Source organism: Solanum dulcamara, chromosome 11 (assembly GCF_947179165.1).
Source record: "Solanum dulcamara chromosome 11, daSolDulc1.2, whole genome shotgun sequence".
Taxonomy (NCBI): domain Eukaryota; kingdom Viridiplantae; phylum Streptophyta; class Magnoliopsida; order Solanales; family Solanaceae; genus Solanum; species Solanum dulcamara.
The window spans coordinates 10,057,400-10,070,613 of NC_077247.1; positions in this window are offsets into that span (position 1 = coordinate 10,057,400).

The window sequence follows — 13,214 nt, forward strand, 5'->3', positions numbered from 1 at the left end:
CATATCATGATGTGTATAATTTACATATCCTAAGGTGCAGGTACAGTAATTCGTTAAGTTGTTATACCTGTTCCCTGCACCCCTATTTCAGTTATGGTCTCAGTTATGATGTGTTATGCTTTACATACTCAGTACATATATCATACTGACCCCCCTTTTCTCGGGGGGGCTGCATTTCATGCCCGCAGGTACAGATGTTCATTCTGGAGATCCGTTAGCTTAGGAGTTCCTCTTAGCTATGTCGGAAGTGCTTCACGGTTTTGGAGCCTAATGTTTTATACTGGTCACTAAATGTATATATTTGTACATTCAGGGGTACTGCGGAGGCCCTGTCCCGCCATATATTATTGTTACTATTCCTAGAGGTCTGTAGACATATGGATGTGGGTTGTTTGTGAGTTCGTTTTGGTTGTGCCTATACGGCATGTTGTGAATGTTTTTTTGTTATAGCAGCCTTGTCGGCTTGCATGCCCTTATGTGTTATGAGACGAGTGAAAGAGGCCATACCTACATGAAAAAGTTTTAAACTATTAAGGTTTTTGTGTATAGTATCACATCACACACAGTTCAACTTAAGTGTAGCTGATAAATACGCATAAAAAGGTCTAGGTTGGACCTCAGTCGTGGCCTACGGGGTTGGGTCGTGATAGAAGTAGTATTAGAGCAGTTCGTCCTTAGAATGTCTACAAACCGTGTCTAGTAGAGTCTTGTTTATCGGTGTGTTGTGCACCACATCTATAGACAGGAGGCTACAAGACATTTAGGATGTTACTTTCTTTCATATCTAAGATCATGCAATAGAGCTGAGCCATAGGAAATGAAATTCCTCATACTAACCTGTGATTTTAGCAGAAGGACAACGCCGAAAGAAGAAAGTAATTGACAATATTGGATGTTATGAAGCACACAGGTAAGCAAAGGCACGAATGACCTATGTCAGGTAAGGTGTTGCAATACAATTGATATATAAAGTTGGAAAATAAAAGGAAAATTATACAGGAAAGTGCAACAGGTGCAGTTCGAGGGGACATACGAGGTAAGTCCATGTTCATACTGCTAATGTGGGCACCCTGTATGGCTGCGATATGAGATGATATGAATATATATGTATGCCCTGGGTGGCTCCGATATGATACGATATGAATATATATCTGTGTGCCCTGTGAGGCATTGTTGGTATTTTCTGTGTGCAGCTGTTGAGATAGTAAGAAATACAGAGGAAACTATGCCCAAATTTTCCTTGAAATAAGAGGAGAATGAGATACAGGACTGTAGTATCTCTTGAAAGGTTGTTCTCGCAACAATGATGAGATTTCACTAAACGAGTATGGATGACCTCAAGAAATAAGTTAATTGTTGAGTTAATGGCAATAGAAACTAGAAGGTCGATACTAGAATAGTAGAACGAAGTTAGAAAGGACCTATAAGCCAAAGAAGATGACTCAGAGAGGACTGATAGATTGGGATGAAATGATATAGTAAGGCATCGCTTGAATTGATACATAGGGATAAACTATGACATATTATAGTTGAAGGAAGTAACAGTATGATTAAGATAAGAGTACGAGGGATAAATAATTGGGACGGATATGAAGTGTTAAGAAGACAGCTACGAATTGAAAATATAGTATGATGAAAAAGTAATAAGATAAGGCCCCTACTACAACGAAGTTAATATGGTTTTAAGCAGGATTAGAAGGGAGCTTGAAGCACATGACAAAGATGAAAGTTCAAAAAGCGTAATGAGGTTAATATACGTGACTCCACCTTGATGATTAGTGAGATCCTACAAAGAGAGGGTATGTCGATTGGCAGAACAAGTGCTGCATTGCGAGTTTATTAGAAGAATAAGTTGTATCCACGAGAATAACGTTAGTATAATGACGAAGCTTAGAACATGAGTCATTAAAGTATAAGTACACTTGAATGAGGAATTTGCACCAATTATGAGCCCCCGCTAGTTACTGATTGGGATGAATAGAATATGGCTATGAATGCACTGCTACATTGTGGATATTACTCGAGTATCAATTGTTAGATGAGATTTTATATGATACATTGCGAATACTAAAGCACCCTACAGTTGTGCTATGGTTTCCTAGAAAGGCAACCTAACGTATGGAAGATTTAACAGGACATGTAGATATGGTGCAGCACGTTAAATATATTGGAATAGAATCATTTGCGTGTGAATAGCTGAAAATAAACAGAGGATGACATGGGTACACCATAAAAGGGGGGAAGTGGACAAGAGAAGTACACGCGTAAGAGAAAATCGCCTGACGCTGTCGTATGTAAATAGGAAAGCTTAAACTTCAAACGAGACCCTATAAGGGATGGATGGGATCATACCCGCATTAATGCACCGGATTCCGTCAAAACTACGAAGTTAAGCGTGCTTGGGTGAGAGTAGCACTGGGATGGGTGACCACTTGGGAAATGAAAAAGGAAACGAAACAAGTATGATAAAAGAGACTGTAAGTACGCGGTAGTACAATAAAACATGTAGAGCAGAGTAAGCCAAGAGCAGGAAAGATTAAAACTAAAGTGGAATGCACTTCATGCAAATAACACAGGAATAGTTGTGCAGCCTACGAGCATTGGCATATTATGAGTAAGATCAAGGGATTACTCGATAAAAAGAAGTCGGTAATAGCAATATGATGGCCACATTTAGAATCGATTAAGTAAAAGTGTAACATGGTTCAAGGCAGAACTATTAAGATATAATCGGTATTAAGGACAAAAGCCATAGTGGAGCCCTGACCTTGACCGAAGGAGGTAAGCCACTAGTATAGCGACACTAAAGCATTTTCTGAATGGCTCTACGTACCTATACACGTTTGTGTAAGAATTACAATATAGTGTGTGGTAATAAAACTAGAAAGAAGATCTGAGTAAAAGATCAAGATAGCGTACCTAAGGTGTTACAGGTTGAATTAAGAGGAGTTATATAATGGCGTAAATGAAGAGGAGCATCATAGGCTTGATAGCCTATTACGGGGGATGGAAATCCCGACTCGGAAGTGGAAAGTAGTTAATATATATTATAGTATGAGCTGAGCTCGCATTCTAAGGAACTGGGAGTTCATACGGGCTATGGTAGATGGGCGGACAGAATCAACCTGTTCCCCTCCAGTTAGGAAGGCATATTCAGCTGAGGGTTATGCGAGATGACATACTAGGGAAATAATAAGATCTCACAGAGTTCCCACATCTATTATCTCAGACAGGGAAGTTCAATTTACAGCTAACCGGTGGAAATCATTCCAGAAGGGATTGAGGAACACAGATGAATCTTAGTACGACATTTTGCCCTTCGATTAAGGGACAGGCCCAGATGTGATCCACTAAATTATTGATAAAGTAATGCTTATTCCGGGATAAGATATCGATTAACAGCTTAGAGTCGGCAAGAAGGGGATACATTGGTCCTTCTCAGGTCATTTGCAGAGTAGATAAGACTATCTATGAGTTGGACCTACCATCCGATTTGAAACAATACATTCAGTTTTCACAGATCAATGTTCTGCAAGCATATAAATGACCCTCCCACAATATTTCCTGGGAAGGAGGTCTATGTAACAGGGAGTTATCCCACTAGGGGCAACTTATTGCCATCCTAGATCGGCAGATTAAAAGGAGTGCAAACTAAGGATGTAGCTTTGGTCAAGGCACCGTGGCGGAATAAGAATCATGAAGAAATAACCTGGGAAACTGAACAAGACATGAAACACAGGTATCCGTACCTATTTCCAAATGTCTACGGGTAAACCACTCCTAGAACTCATATATTAATTACTTGGATGAAAATGTATGTTATTGCAATAGAAGGGAATCTCCCTACATTTGTATAAAGTCTTAAGGGAAGTTTTATTCAACATTCGGGGACGAATGTTCTAAAGGGGGGAAGGATGTTACACCCCACACTCTCGAGCTCGGAATGTCTCTTAAGTTCTTTAGACATTATCATGTGAGCCGGATAAGCTACGACACTATCAAATGACTCCAAGGAAAGGAGAATGTGTTACCCCATAGTAGAGAAGGTTAGAAATAAAGTCATAAGAATCCGGAAGGAATTGGAGGCCAAATAATTATTCGTAGGAATCAATTTACCTATGTAAGGTACCAACTTAGACGTCTTACATACTTGAGTTGCTTAAGGACATACCAAGCTTACGTAGCATGGATTACATAGGCTCCTAAAATAAGACGAGATTACGAACCCACGAGGAAGGGAAAAAGACGACACATGGAAGCTAATGGAGAAGAGACACGTGGCAGCAACTCAAGCAAGCAGGTTACCCACCTACTTAGGGTAAAGTAGGTGACCCACCTACTTGGGAGGTGGGGCCCACAAGGACACATGGCATCCTAGGGGTAAGGCATGGATCCATGGTCCAATAGGGGATGGACACGTGTCACCATATGGGGATGACACATATCACCTCCTAGTACCACATATATACATGTATATGTGTCTTATACTTCAGTTCTGATCCATTAAGCTTCAGCAAAAACTCAAGAACAAACCCTAGAACAAGAGAGAAAAACATGATGGCTTGGAGGAGAAAAATAGGTACGTCCCAATTTTGCTTCATTAATTAATTAGATAAGGTATTATTATATCAAGTGTAGGTGGTTAAAAACGTAGCTTACCTATTTGGGGCAGAAAAAACGAGTAACAAGTAGCCACAACATTTCAGCCTCATCAAGGAGGTTCCGAAGTTGATTTTCAACATGTTTGGAAGGCCATTTGATAAGCTATGGATTGATTCTCTTCTCCCACGTTTTTAAGGGTTTTTCCATGTTATTAGGGTGTTAATAATGTAAATTTAAGGTTTTTATCAGCACCAAACAGACAGCAAACACTCCACTCCATTTCAGCACATCAAGAGATTTTCCGAGGTGGGTTTTGGCGTATTTTGGCCAACTTCGGGAAAGGTAAGGTTTTACCTTCTAGTTTGAAGTTTATGGGGTTTTTATGTAGTGTGTTTTACACCTTTTATACTGATTTAAGTATAAAAAAAGTCGTGTAAATGCTCGACGATAGAAACAATCGAAATTGAAGTCGTCGTAGTTAAATTATAGTTGAAATGGGGTGTTGTACGTGTGGGGTGCTGATGCAGGGGTGTGATGTGTTGTTGCAGGGACTAAAGACGTTCTAATATGGATTTTATGTTGTATATTGTAAGTGTGAATTGATGCAGGTTGTTGTTGTTGGTTGGTTGTAGGTCTTAGGTACCTAATTGGAAATTTGGATAGGGCACCTTATAGGGGAGATGCTGCCCAATTTTCGTCGACATCTTGGCGAATAACAGAACTAGTCAGGGAAACAACTAAGGAAATAGATTCCATTAATACTAAGGTGTAACCTAGGGTGATGGAAAGTTAAAAGGGGTTGATATTCATATTACTTTCATGTTGAATAGGTTCAAGGGACGGTGAGGCAAACAGGATAAGGAATAATTCAGACAAGGTATGTGAAGCTTTCTTTTGGCGTATTTTTGTAATAAGTATGTAGAGCTATTCTTCTTTTCTTATGGCATGTCTTAGATGTAAAATATAAATTATATGTATATGACATTTGGGATTCAATCCATTCGTAAAGGCTTGAGTATGATTCTAGACTCTTGTTTACTTCTTGATATTAGAACTCCTGCAATAACTGAGTCATTGCCTTTAAGTCTTCTATGTAATGAAAACTAGTACATGTAAAGCCTATCTCTTCTTTCCTTTGGAATGATTTAATTTTAAGTGAAATGATATATGAAATAGGTTTAGAGAAAATTCACATTATGAGCTCTGAGTATAATTCGTGACTTGTAGTCACTTCTGACCATTAAAAGTCTGAAAGTAGCCAAACTATTATTCTCGAGCCTGCTATATAGTGAATAGTAAGTGGAGATACAAGCTCCTTTTCTTAAAAGCTCTGAAACGATCAATGTATCTGATTGCATAACTGTGTCTCTGATTGCATAAACCATGTTTTTGATTGCATAAGCTATGTGGCATTATCTTGATGCATGTTTGTGATTCCTGAGGCCCCAATTGATGTAACCCCTAATGACATCTAAAGGGCACATTGGATAAGTACCTTCCTGGTCTTTAGGTGATGGTTCACTTGAGTGTTTCATTGAGTCTCAGAGGGTGACTTAGTTGCATATAGTTTCTCATTACTCTACTCGTGCATATTGTAACCCTTCTTTCTTTGCATCCCACAATGGGCCGGATATTATGTCAGGCGCAGCTTTACTACTTCTTTCACTGCGTCCCGAGCTTGATGTGTATAGTTCCACGCATGAGAAAATGATGACGTACGTGAGATGTGCTATATGTTATATATTATGACGATACGATTATTCACTGAGTCCCGGGTCGGCTGTAATATGATAGTATATGTGGAGAAATAAGGAAGGAACACCGAGTACCTCCTTAGAGGGCCGGGTACGGTATGTATATTATGATGGTACGCTATAGACGTACACCACTCCATTCACCGAGTCCCTCACTAAAGGGGTCGGACACTTTATGTAGGCATGCATATGAGATTAGAGTGATACATTTGTGATCCCGAGCCCCGTAGTGAACCGGATATAATACGATGACATACATAATAAGATTATACCGTATACGATGATATGATACCATATATGATTATATGATGAAATAAAAGACATGATGATACGATGACATGTGAATATGAGAAAATGATTGTAACACCGAGTTCACTAGAGGGTCGGGCACAATATATGATGATGTGTATGATTTACGTGTCCTAAGGTGAAGGTACAGTAATTCATTAAGTTGTTATACTCGTCCCCTGCACCTCTATTTAAGTTATGGTCTCAATTACAATGAGTTATGCTTTACATACTCAGTACATATATCGTACTGACCCCCCTTTTCTCGGGGGGCTGCATTTCATGCTTGCAGGTACAGATGTTCATTCTGGAGATCCATCAGCTTAGGAGTTCCTCTCAGCTATGTCAGAAGTGCTTCACTATTCTGGAGTCTAATTTTTGATACTGGTCACTAAATGTATATATTTGTACATTCAAGGAGAATGTGATACGATACCCCAAAGGAGGGAAGGTTGGAAATAAGGTCATGAGAAGTCAGAAGGAGTTGGAGGCCAAGTAATTAGTCGTAGGAATCAATTTACCAATGTAATCTAGTAATTTGGAAGACTTACATACTTAAGTTACGTGAGTACGTACCAAGCTTACGTAGAATGGATTACATAGGTACGTAAAATAAGACAAGATTACGAACCCATGAGGTAAAGGGAGAATGACATGTGGCAGCCCCTAGTTGGCAGCATGTTACGGTGGCCAATCATGGCTTGACACGTGTCACCCTAAGGGGATGACATGTGTCACTTCGAAGGAAGCCCATATATACATGTTAAAATGACTTTAGATTTAGTTACATTATCCAAAACCTGCAGCAAAATGCCAAAAACTTCAGAAACACAAAGAAAAGAAAACCCTAAGCTAAGAGAGAAAAGGTTGACGGCCTAGAAGGAAAAATAAGGTAAGTCTTGATTTAGTTCCATAAATTTATTTTATAGCATATACCAAGATTGTATGGAGGTATTATAAGTATAAAATTATGGCTTGGTTCAGCTCAAAACGGACAGAACATAGTCCACACAGTTTCAGCGCGACTAAAGGTTTCTGAGGTGCAATTTTGGCTAGTTTTGGCTTATTTTGGGAAAGGTAACGTCTTCCCTTCTAATTTGAAGTTTAGGGGGTTTTTATGTAGTGTATTATATACCTTTTATACCGCTTTAAGAATAAATAAAGTTGTGGGGATGCTCGACGATAGAAACAATCGAAATTGAAGTCGTCATAGTTAAATTGTAGTTGAAATGAGGCGTTGTGTGTGTGGAGGCAGCTGCTGGTTTTGTGGTGTTTATTTCAGGGCCTAAATGTGTCCTTAAATAGGTGGGGTATCTTATTTTTACAGCCACATGACCCCCCTGCTTTGTACGGTTAAAGGTTTCGGAAAATACAAACTAGAAACCCTATTTTGGATATCGTAATTTCAAGCTAGTCGTTCGGAGGTTGTAATGTATAATGTTTCCATGTTTTACATATATATGATCTTCTGGATATGTTTTTGGTTGGCTGTAAGTATTAGGGACGTAATTGGGAATTCAGATAAGGCACATTATAGAGGAGGTGCTACCTAATTTTCGTTAATGCCTTAACTAGCTAACGAACTAGTCGGGAAGATGAGAGAGGGGTTGAGTTCTATGAATACTCATATGTAACCTAAGATGCCGACAAGCCAAGGTTTATTAATATTCATGTTGTTTTTATATTTCTTAGTTTTAGAGGACGACGAGACGAATGAGATAAAGAGTAACCCGTAAGAGGTATGTAAAGCTTATTCCTTCTCTTGGCATGTCTTTGGCATAAGTATGTAAAGCTATTCTTATTTATTTTGGCATGTATTAGATATAAGTTATGAATGTATTGTATATATAACTTGGGGATAATTCCATTCATAAAGTTCCAAGTACAGTTCAGAATTTTTATCCACTTTGTAATGGTAGAACTCCTGTAATAGTTGAGCTATTGCCTTTTTAAGGCTTCTATAGGTTAAAAGTTAATATATGTAGAGCCTACTGACTCGTATTCACTTCTAAATGCTAAGTCTCTTAAGGTAGCTGAATTATCACCCTCGAGCCTTCTATACAGGAAATAGTAACCGGATGCATGAGAAACATGAACTAGAACTCCTATTCATTTCTTAATATTAAAGTTCTTGAAGTAGTTGAACTGCTACCCTCGAGTCCCTATATGATGAATACTAATTAAATGTATGAGCTCCCGTGCCTAAGAACTCTATAATGACAAGTGTCTTTGATTGCATAAGTTGTTTGGTATTACCTTAATAGAAGTCTAGGATTCTTGAGACTCCATCGATATGGACCCTAATGGCATTTAGAGGATACTTGAGATGATGATCATTTTGATCCTCAAATAAAAGTCCATGACGATAGTTATACCGAGTCTCAAATGATGTGCTAATTGCATATGGTTCCTCGTTACTCTAGTACACGTTTGCGTAAGGATGGGTATTTTTCCTTTATCCTCGTACAGGCTGTTAATACATCACTCACCGCATCCCGTGAAGGGCCGGGTAGGACAAACTCACCGAGTCCCATGAAGGGCTGGCAGGATAAACTTACCGCATCTCGTGAAGGGTCGGGCAAGATAAACTCACTACATCCCTTGAAGGGCCGGGCATGATAAATTCACCGCACCACATGAAGGGCCGAACATGATAAATAATAAAATGTTGATTCACCGCATCCCTTAAAGGGCCGAACATCATATCAGATAAAGCTGCCTATGAGTTGGACCTACCATCTGATTTGAAGCAATACATTCAATTTTCACAGATCAATGCTCCGAGAATATATAAGCGACCCTCCCAAAATATTCTTTGTGGGTGAGGTCCACATAAAAGGAAAGTTATCCTATGAGGGGCAACCTATGCCCATCTTGGATCGGCAGATAAAAAGGTTGCGAACTAAGGACGTAGCTTCTGTCAAGGTCTTGTGGCGGAATAAGAATCGTGAAGAAATGACCTGGGAAGCTGAAGAGGACATGAAAAATAGGGATCCATACCTATTCCCGATGTCTACAGGTAACCCCCACTCCTGGAACTCGTATATTAATTACTTGGATGAAAATGTATGTTATCGCAATAGAAGGGAATCTTTCTACAGTTTGTATAAAGTCTTAAGGGAAGTTTTACTCAACATTTGGGAATAAAAGTTCTAAAGGGGGGAAGGATGTTACATCCCACACTATTGGGCTCGGAATGTCTTCTTAAGTTCCTTAGACATTATCATGTGAGCCGGATAAGCTACGACACTATCAAATGACTCTAAGGAGGGGAGAATGTGATACGATACCCCGAAGGAGGGAAGGTTGGAAATGAGGTCATGAGAAGTCAGAAGGAGTTGGAGGCCAAGTAAAGAGTCATAGAACTCAATTTACCTACGTAAGCTAGTAATTTGGAAGCCTTACATACTCAAGTTACGTGAGTACGTACCAAGCATACATAGCACGGATTACATATGTACATAAAATAAGACGCGATTACGAACCCACGAGGTAAAGAGAGAATGACAAGTGACAGCTTAGGGAGATGACACATGGCAGCAGGTGACCCACCTACTTGGGGCCAAGTAGGTGACCCACCTCCTTAGGGGGGGACCCCACTACCATATGGCAGCCCCTAGTTGCCAGTATATTACGGTAGCCAATCATGACTTGACACGTGTTAAAGTGACTCTTAGCTTCAGTTACATTATCCAAAACCTGCAAAAAAACACCAAAAACTACAGCAACACAAAGAAAAGAAAACCCTAAGCTAAGAGAGAAAAGGGTGAATGCCTAGGAGGAAAATTATGGTAAGTCCCAATTTTGTTCCATAAATTAATTATCTAAAGTATACCAAGATTGTATGGAGGTATTATAAGTATAAAATCATTGTTTGGTTCAGCCCAAAATGGACAGAAAATAGTCCACACAGTTTCAGCGCAACTAAAAGTTTCCGAGGCGCAATTTTTGCTAGTTTTTGCCAATTTCGGGAAAGGTAAGATCTTCCCTTATAATTTGAAGTTTATGGGTTTTTTATGTAGTGTATTATATACCTTTTATACTTCTTTAAGTATAAATAAAGTCGTGGGAATGCTCGATGATAGAATTAATTAAAATTGAAGTCATCGTGGTTAAATTGTAGTCGAAATGAGGCATTGTGTGTGTGGAGGAAGCTGCTGGTTGTGTGGTGTGTATTAAAGGGACTAAATATGTCCTAAAATAGGTGGGGTAGATTCTGGTTGTATCCACACAACCCCCCCAGCTTCATACTGTTAAAGGTTTCGCATAATAGAAACTAGAAACCCTATTTTGGATATCATAATTTCAAGCTAGTCATTTGGAGGTTGTAATGTATAATATTACCATGTTATATATATATATATATATATATATATATATATATATATATATATATATATGATATGATGTTTATTTTGTTGGTTGGATGTAGGTATTAGGGACATAATTGGGAATTCGGATAGGGCACATTATAGAGGAGGTGCTGCCTGATTTTTCGGTAACACCTTAACTAGCTAAAGAACTAGTCGGGAAGAATAGAGAGGGGTTGAGTTCTATGAATACTCATATGTAACCTAAGATGCTTGAAAGCCAAGGGTTATTAATATTCATGTTGTTTTTATATTACTTAGGTTTAGAGGACGACGAGATGAACGAGATAAATAGTAACCCGTAAGAGGTATGTAAAGCTTATTCCTTCTCTTGGCATGTTTTTGGCATAAGTATTTAAAGCTATTCTTCTTTATTTTGGCATGTCGTAGATATAAGTTATGAATGGTTTGTATATAGAACTTGGGGATAATTTCATTCGTAAAGCTCCGAGTACAGTTCAAAATTCTTATCCACTTTGTAATGGTAGAACTCCTGTAATAGTTGAGTTGTTGCCTATTTAAGGCTTCTATAGGGTAAAAAGTAATATATGTAGAGCCTATTGACTTGTGTTCACTTCTAAATGCTAAGGATCTTAAGGTAGCTGAACTATCACCCTCGAGCCTTCTATACAGGAAATAATAATCGGATGCATGGGAAGCATGAACTATAACTCCTATTCATTTCTTAATATCAAAGTTCTTGAAGTAGTTGAACTGCTACCCTCGAGTCCCTATATGATGAATACTAACTAAATGTATGATCTCTGGTACCTAAGAACTCTATAATGATAAGTTTCTGTAATAGCATAAGCTGCTTGGTATTACCTTAATAAATGTCTAGGACTCTTGAGATTCCATCGATATGGACCCTAATGGCATTTAGAGGATACTTAAGATGATGATCATTTTGATCCTCAAATGATAGTCCATGACGATTGTTATACCGAGTCTCAAATGATGAGCTAATTGCATATGGTTCCTCGTTACTCTAGTCCATATTTACATAGGGCCGGGTACTTCTTCTTTATCCTCATGCAGGCTGTTAATACATCACTCACCACATCCCTTGAAGGGCCGGGCAGGACAAACTCACAATATCCCATGTAGGACCGGATAGGATAAACTCACCGCATCCTATGAAGGGCCGAGCAAGATAAACTCACCGTGTTCTATGAAGGGCTGGGCATGATAAATTCACCGCATCCCAGGAAGGGCTGGGCATGATAAACAATAAAATGTTGATTCACTGTGTCCCATGAATGGCCGAGTATGATATATGATAAAAAGATTATTCGCCGCCTACCATGAAGGACCAGTCATGATATACGATGAAATGATTATTCAACGCATCCCATGAAGGGCCGGGCATGATACACGATGAAATGACAACTTCATTGAAACCCTCACTGAAGGGCCGGATACAGTCTATAGGCATGCATGTGGAAATATAGTTACACACTTATAGCACCAAGTCCCACAGCGGGCCAGGTATGGTATGTAAGGAAGGTATAGATGCCCTTATGTCATAAGATGCAGGTAGAGAAATTTGTTAACTGTTATATTTGTTTCCTGCACCCCTACTTCAATTGTTAGCTCAGTTATATGTTGTTATGCTTTATATACTCAATACATATATCATACTGACCCCCCATTCTCCGGGGGGCTGTGTTACATGCCCGCAGGTACAAATATTCATTTTGGAGATCCGCCAGCTTAGGGTTTCTAGTCAGTGATGTTGGGAGCACTCTACTATTCTGGAGCCTATCTTTTGATACTGGTCTTGTAATATGTATAGATTTATATATTCATGGATACGATGAGGACCCTATCCCGCCATATGTTGCTCTTACTATTCCTAGAGGTCTATAGACATATGGATGTGGGTTGTTTATGAGTTTGTTTCGACTGTGCCTATATGGCATATTATAAATGTTTTTATATTATGGAAGCCTTGTCGGCTCGCGTGTCCTTTCATTATATGATATGAATAAAAGAGGCTACATATACATAAACAAGTTGTAAACTATTGAGGTTTTTGTGTATAGTATCACATTATACACGGTTTAACTTAAGTGTAGCTGATAGATACGCATAAGGGGGTCTAGGTCGGACCCCAGTTGTGGCCTACGGGGTTGGATCGTGAAACATAAGCCACAAATAATATCAAGTGACCAATCAAAACCATAAAACTCAACCAAGT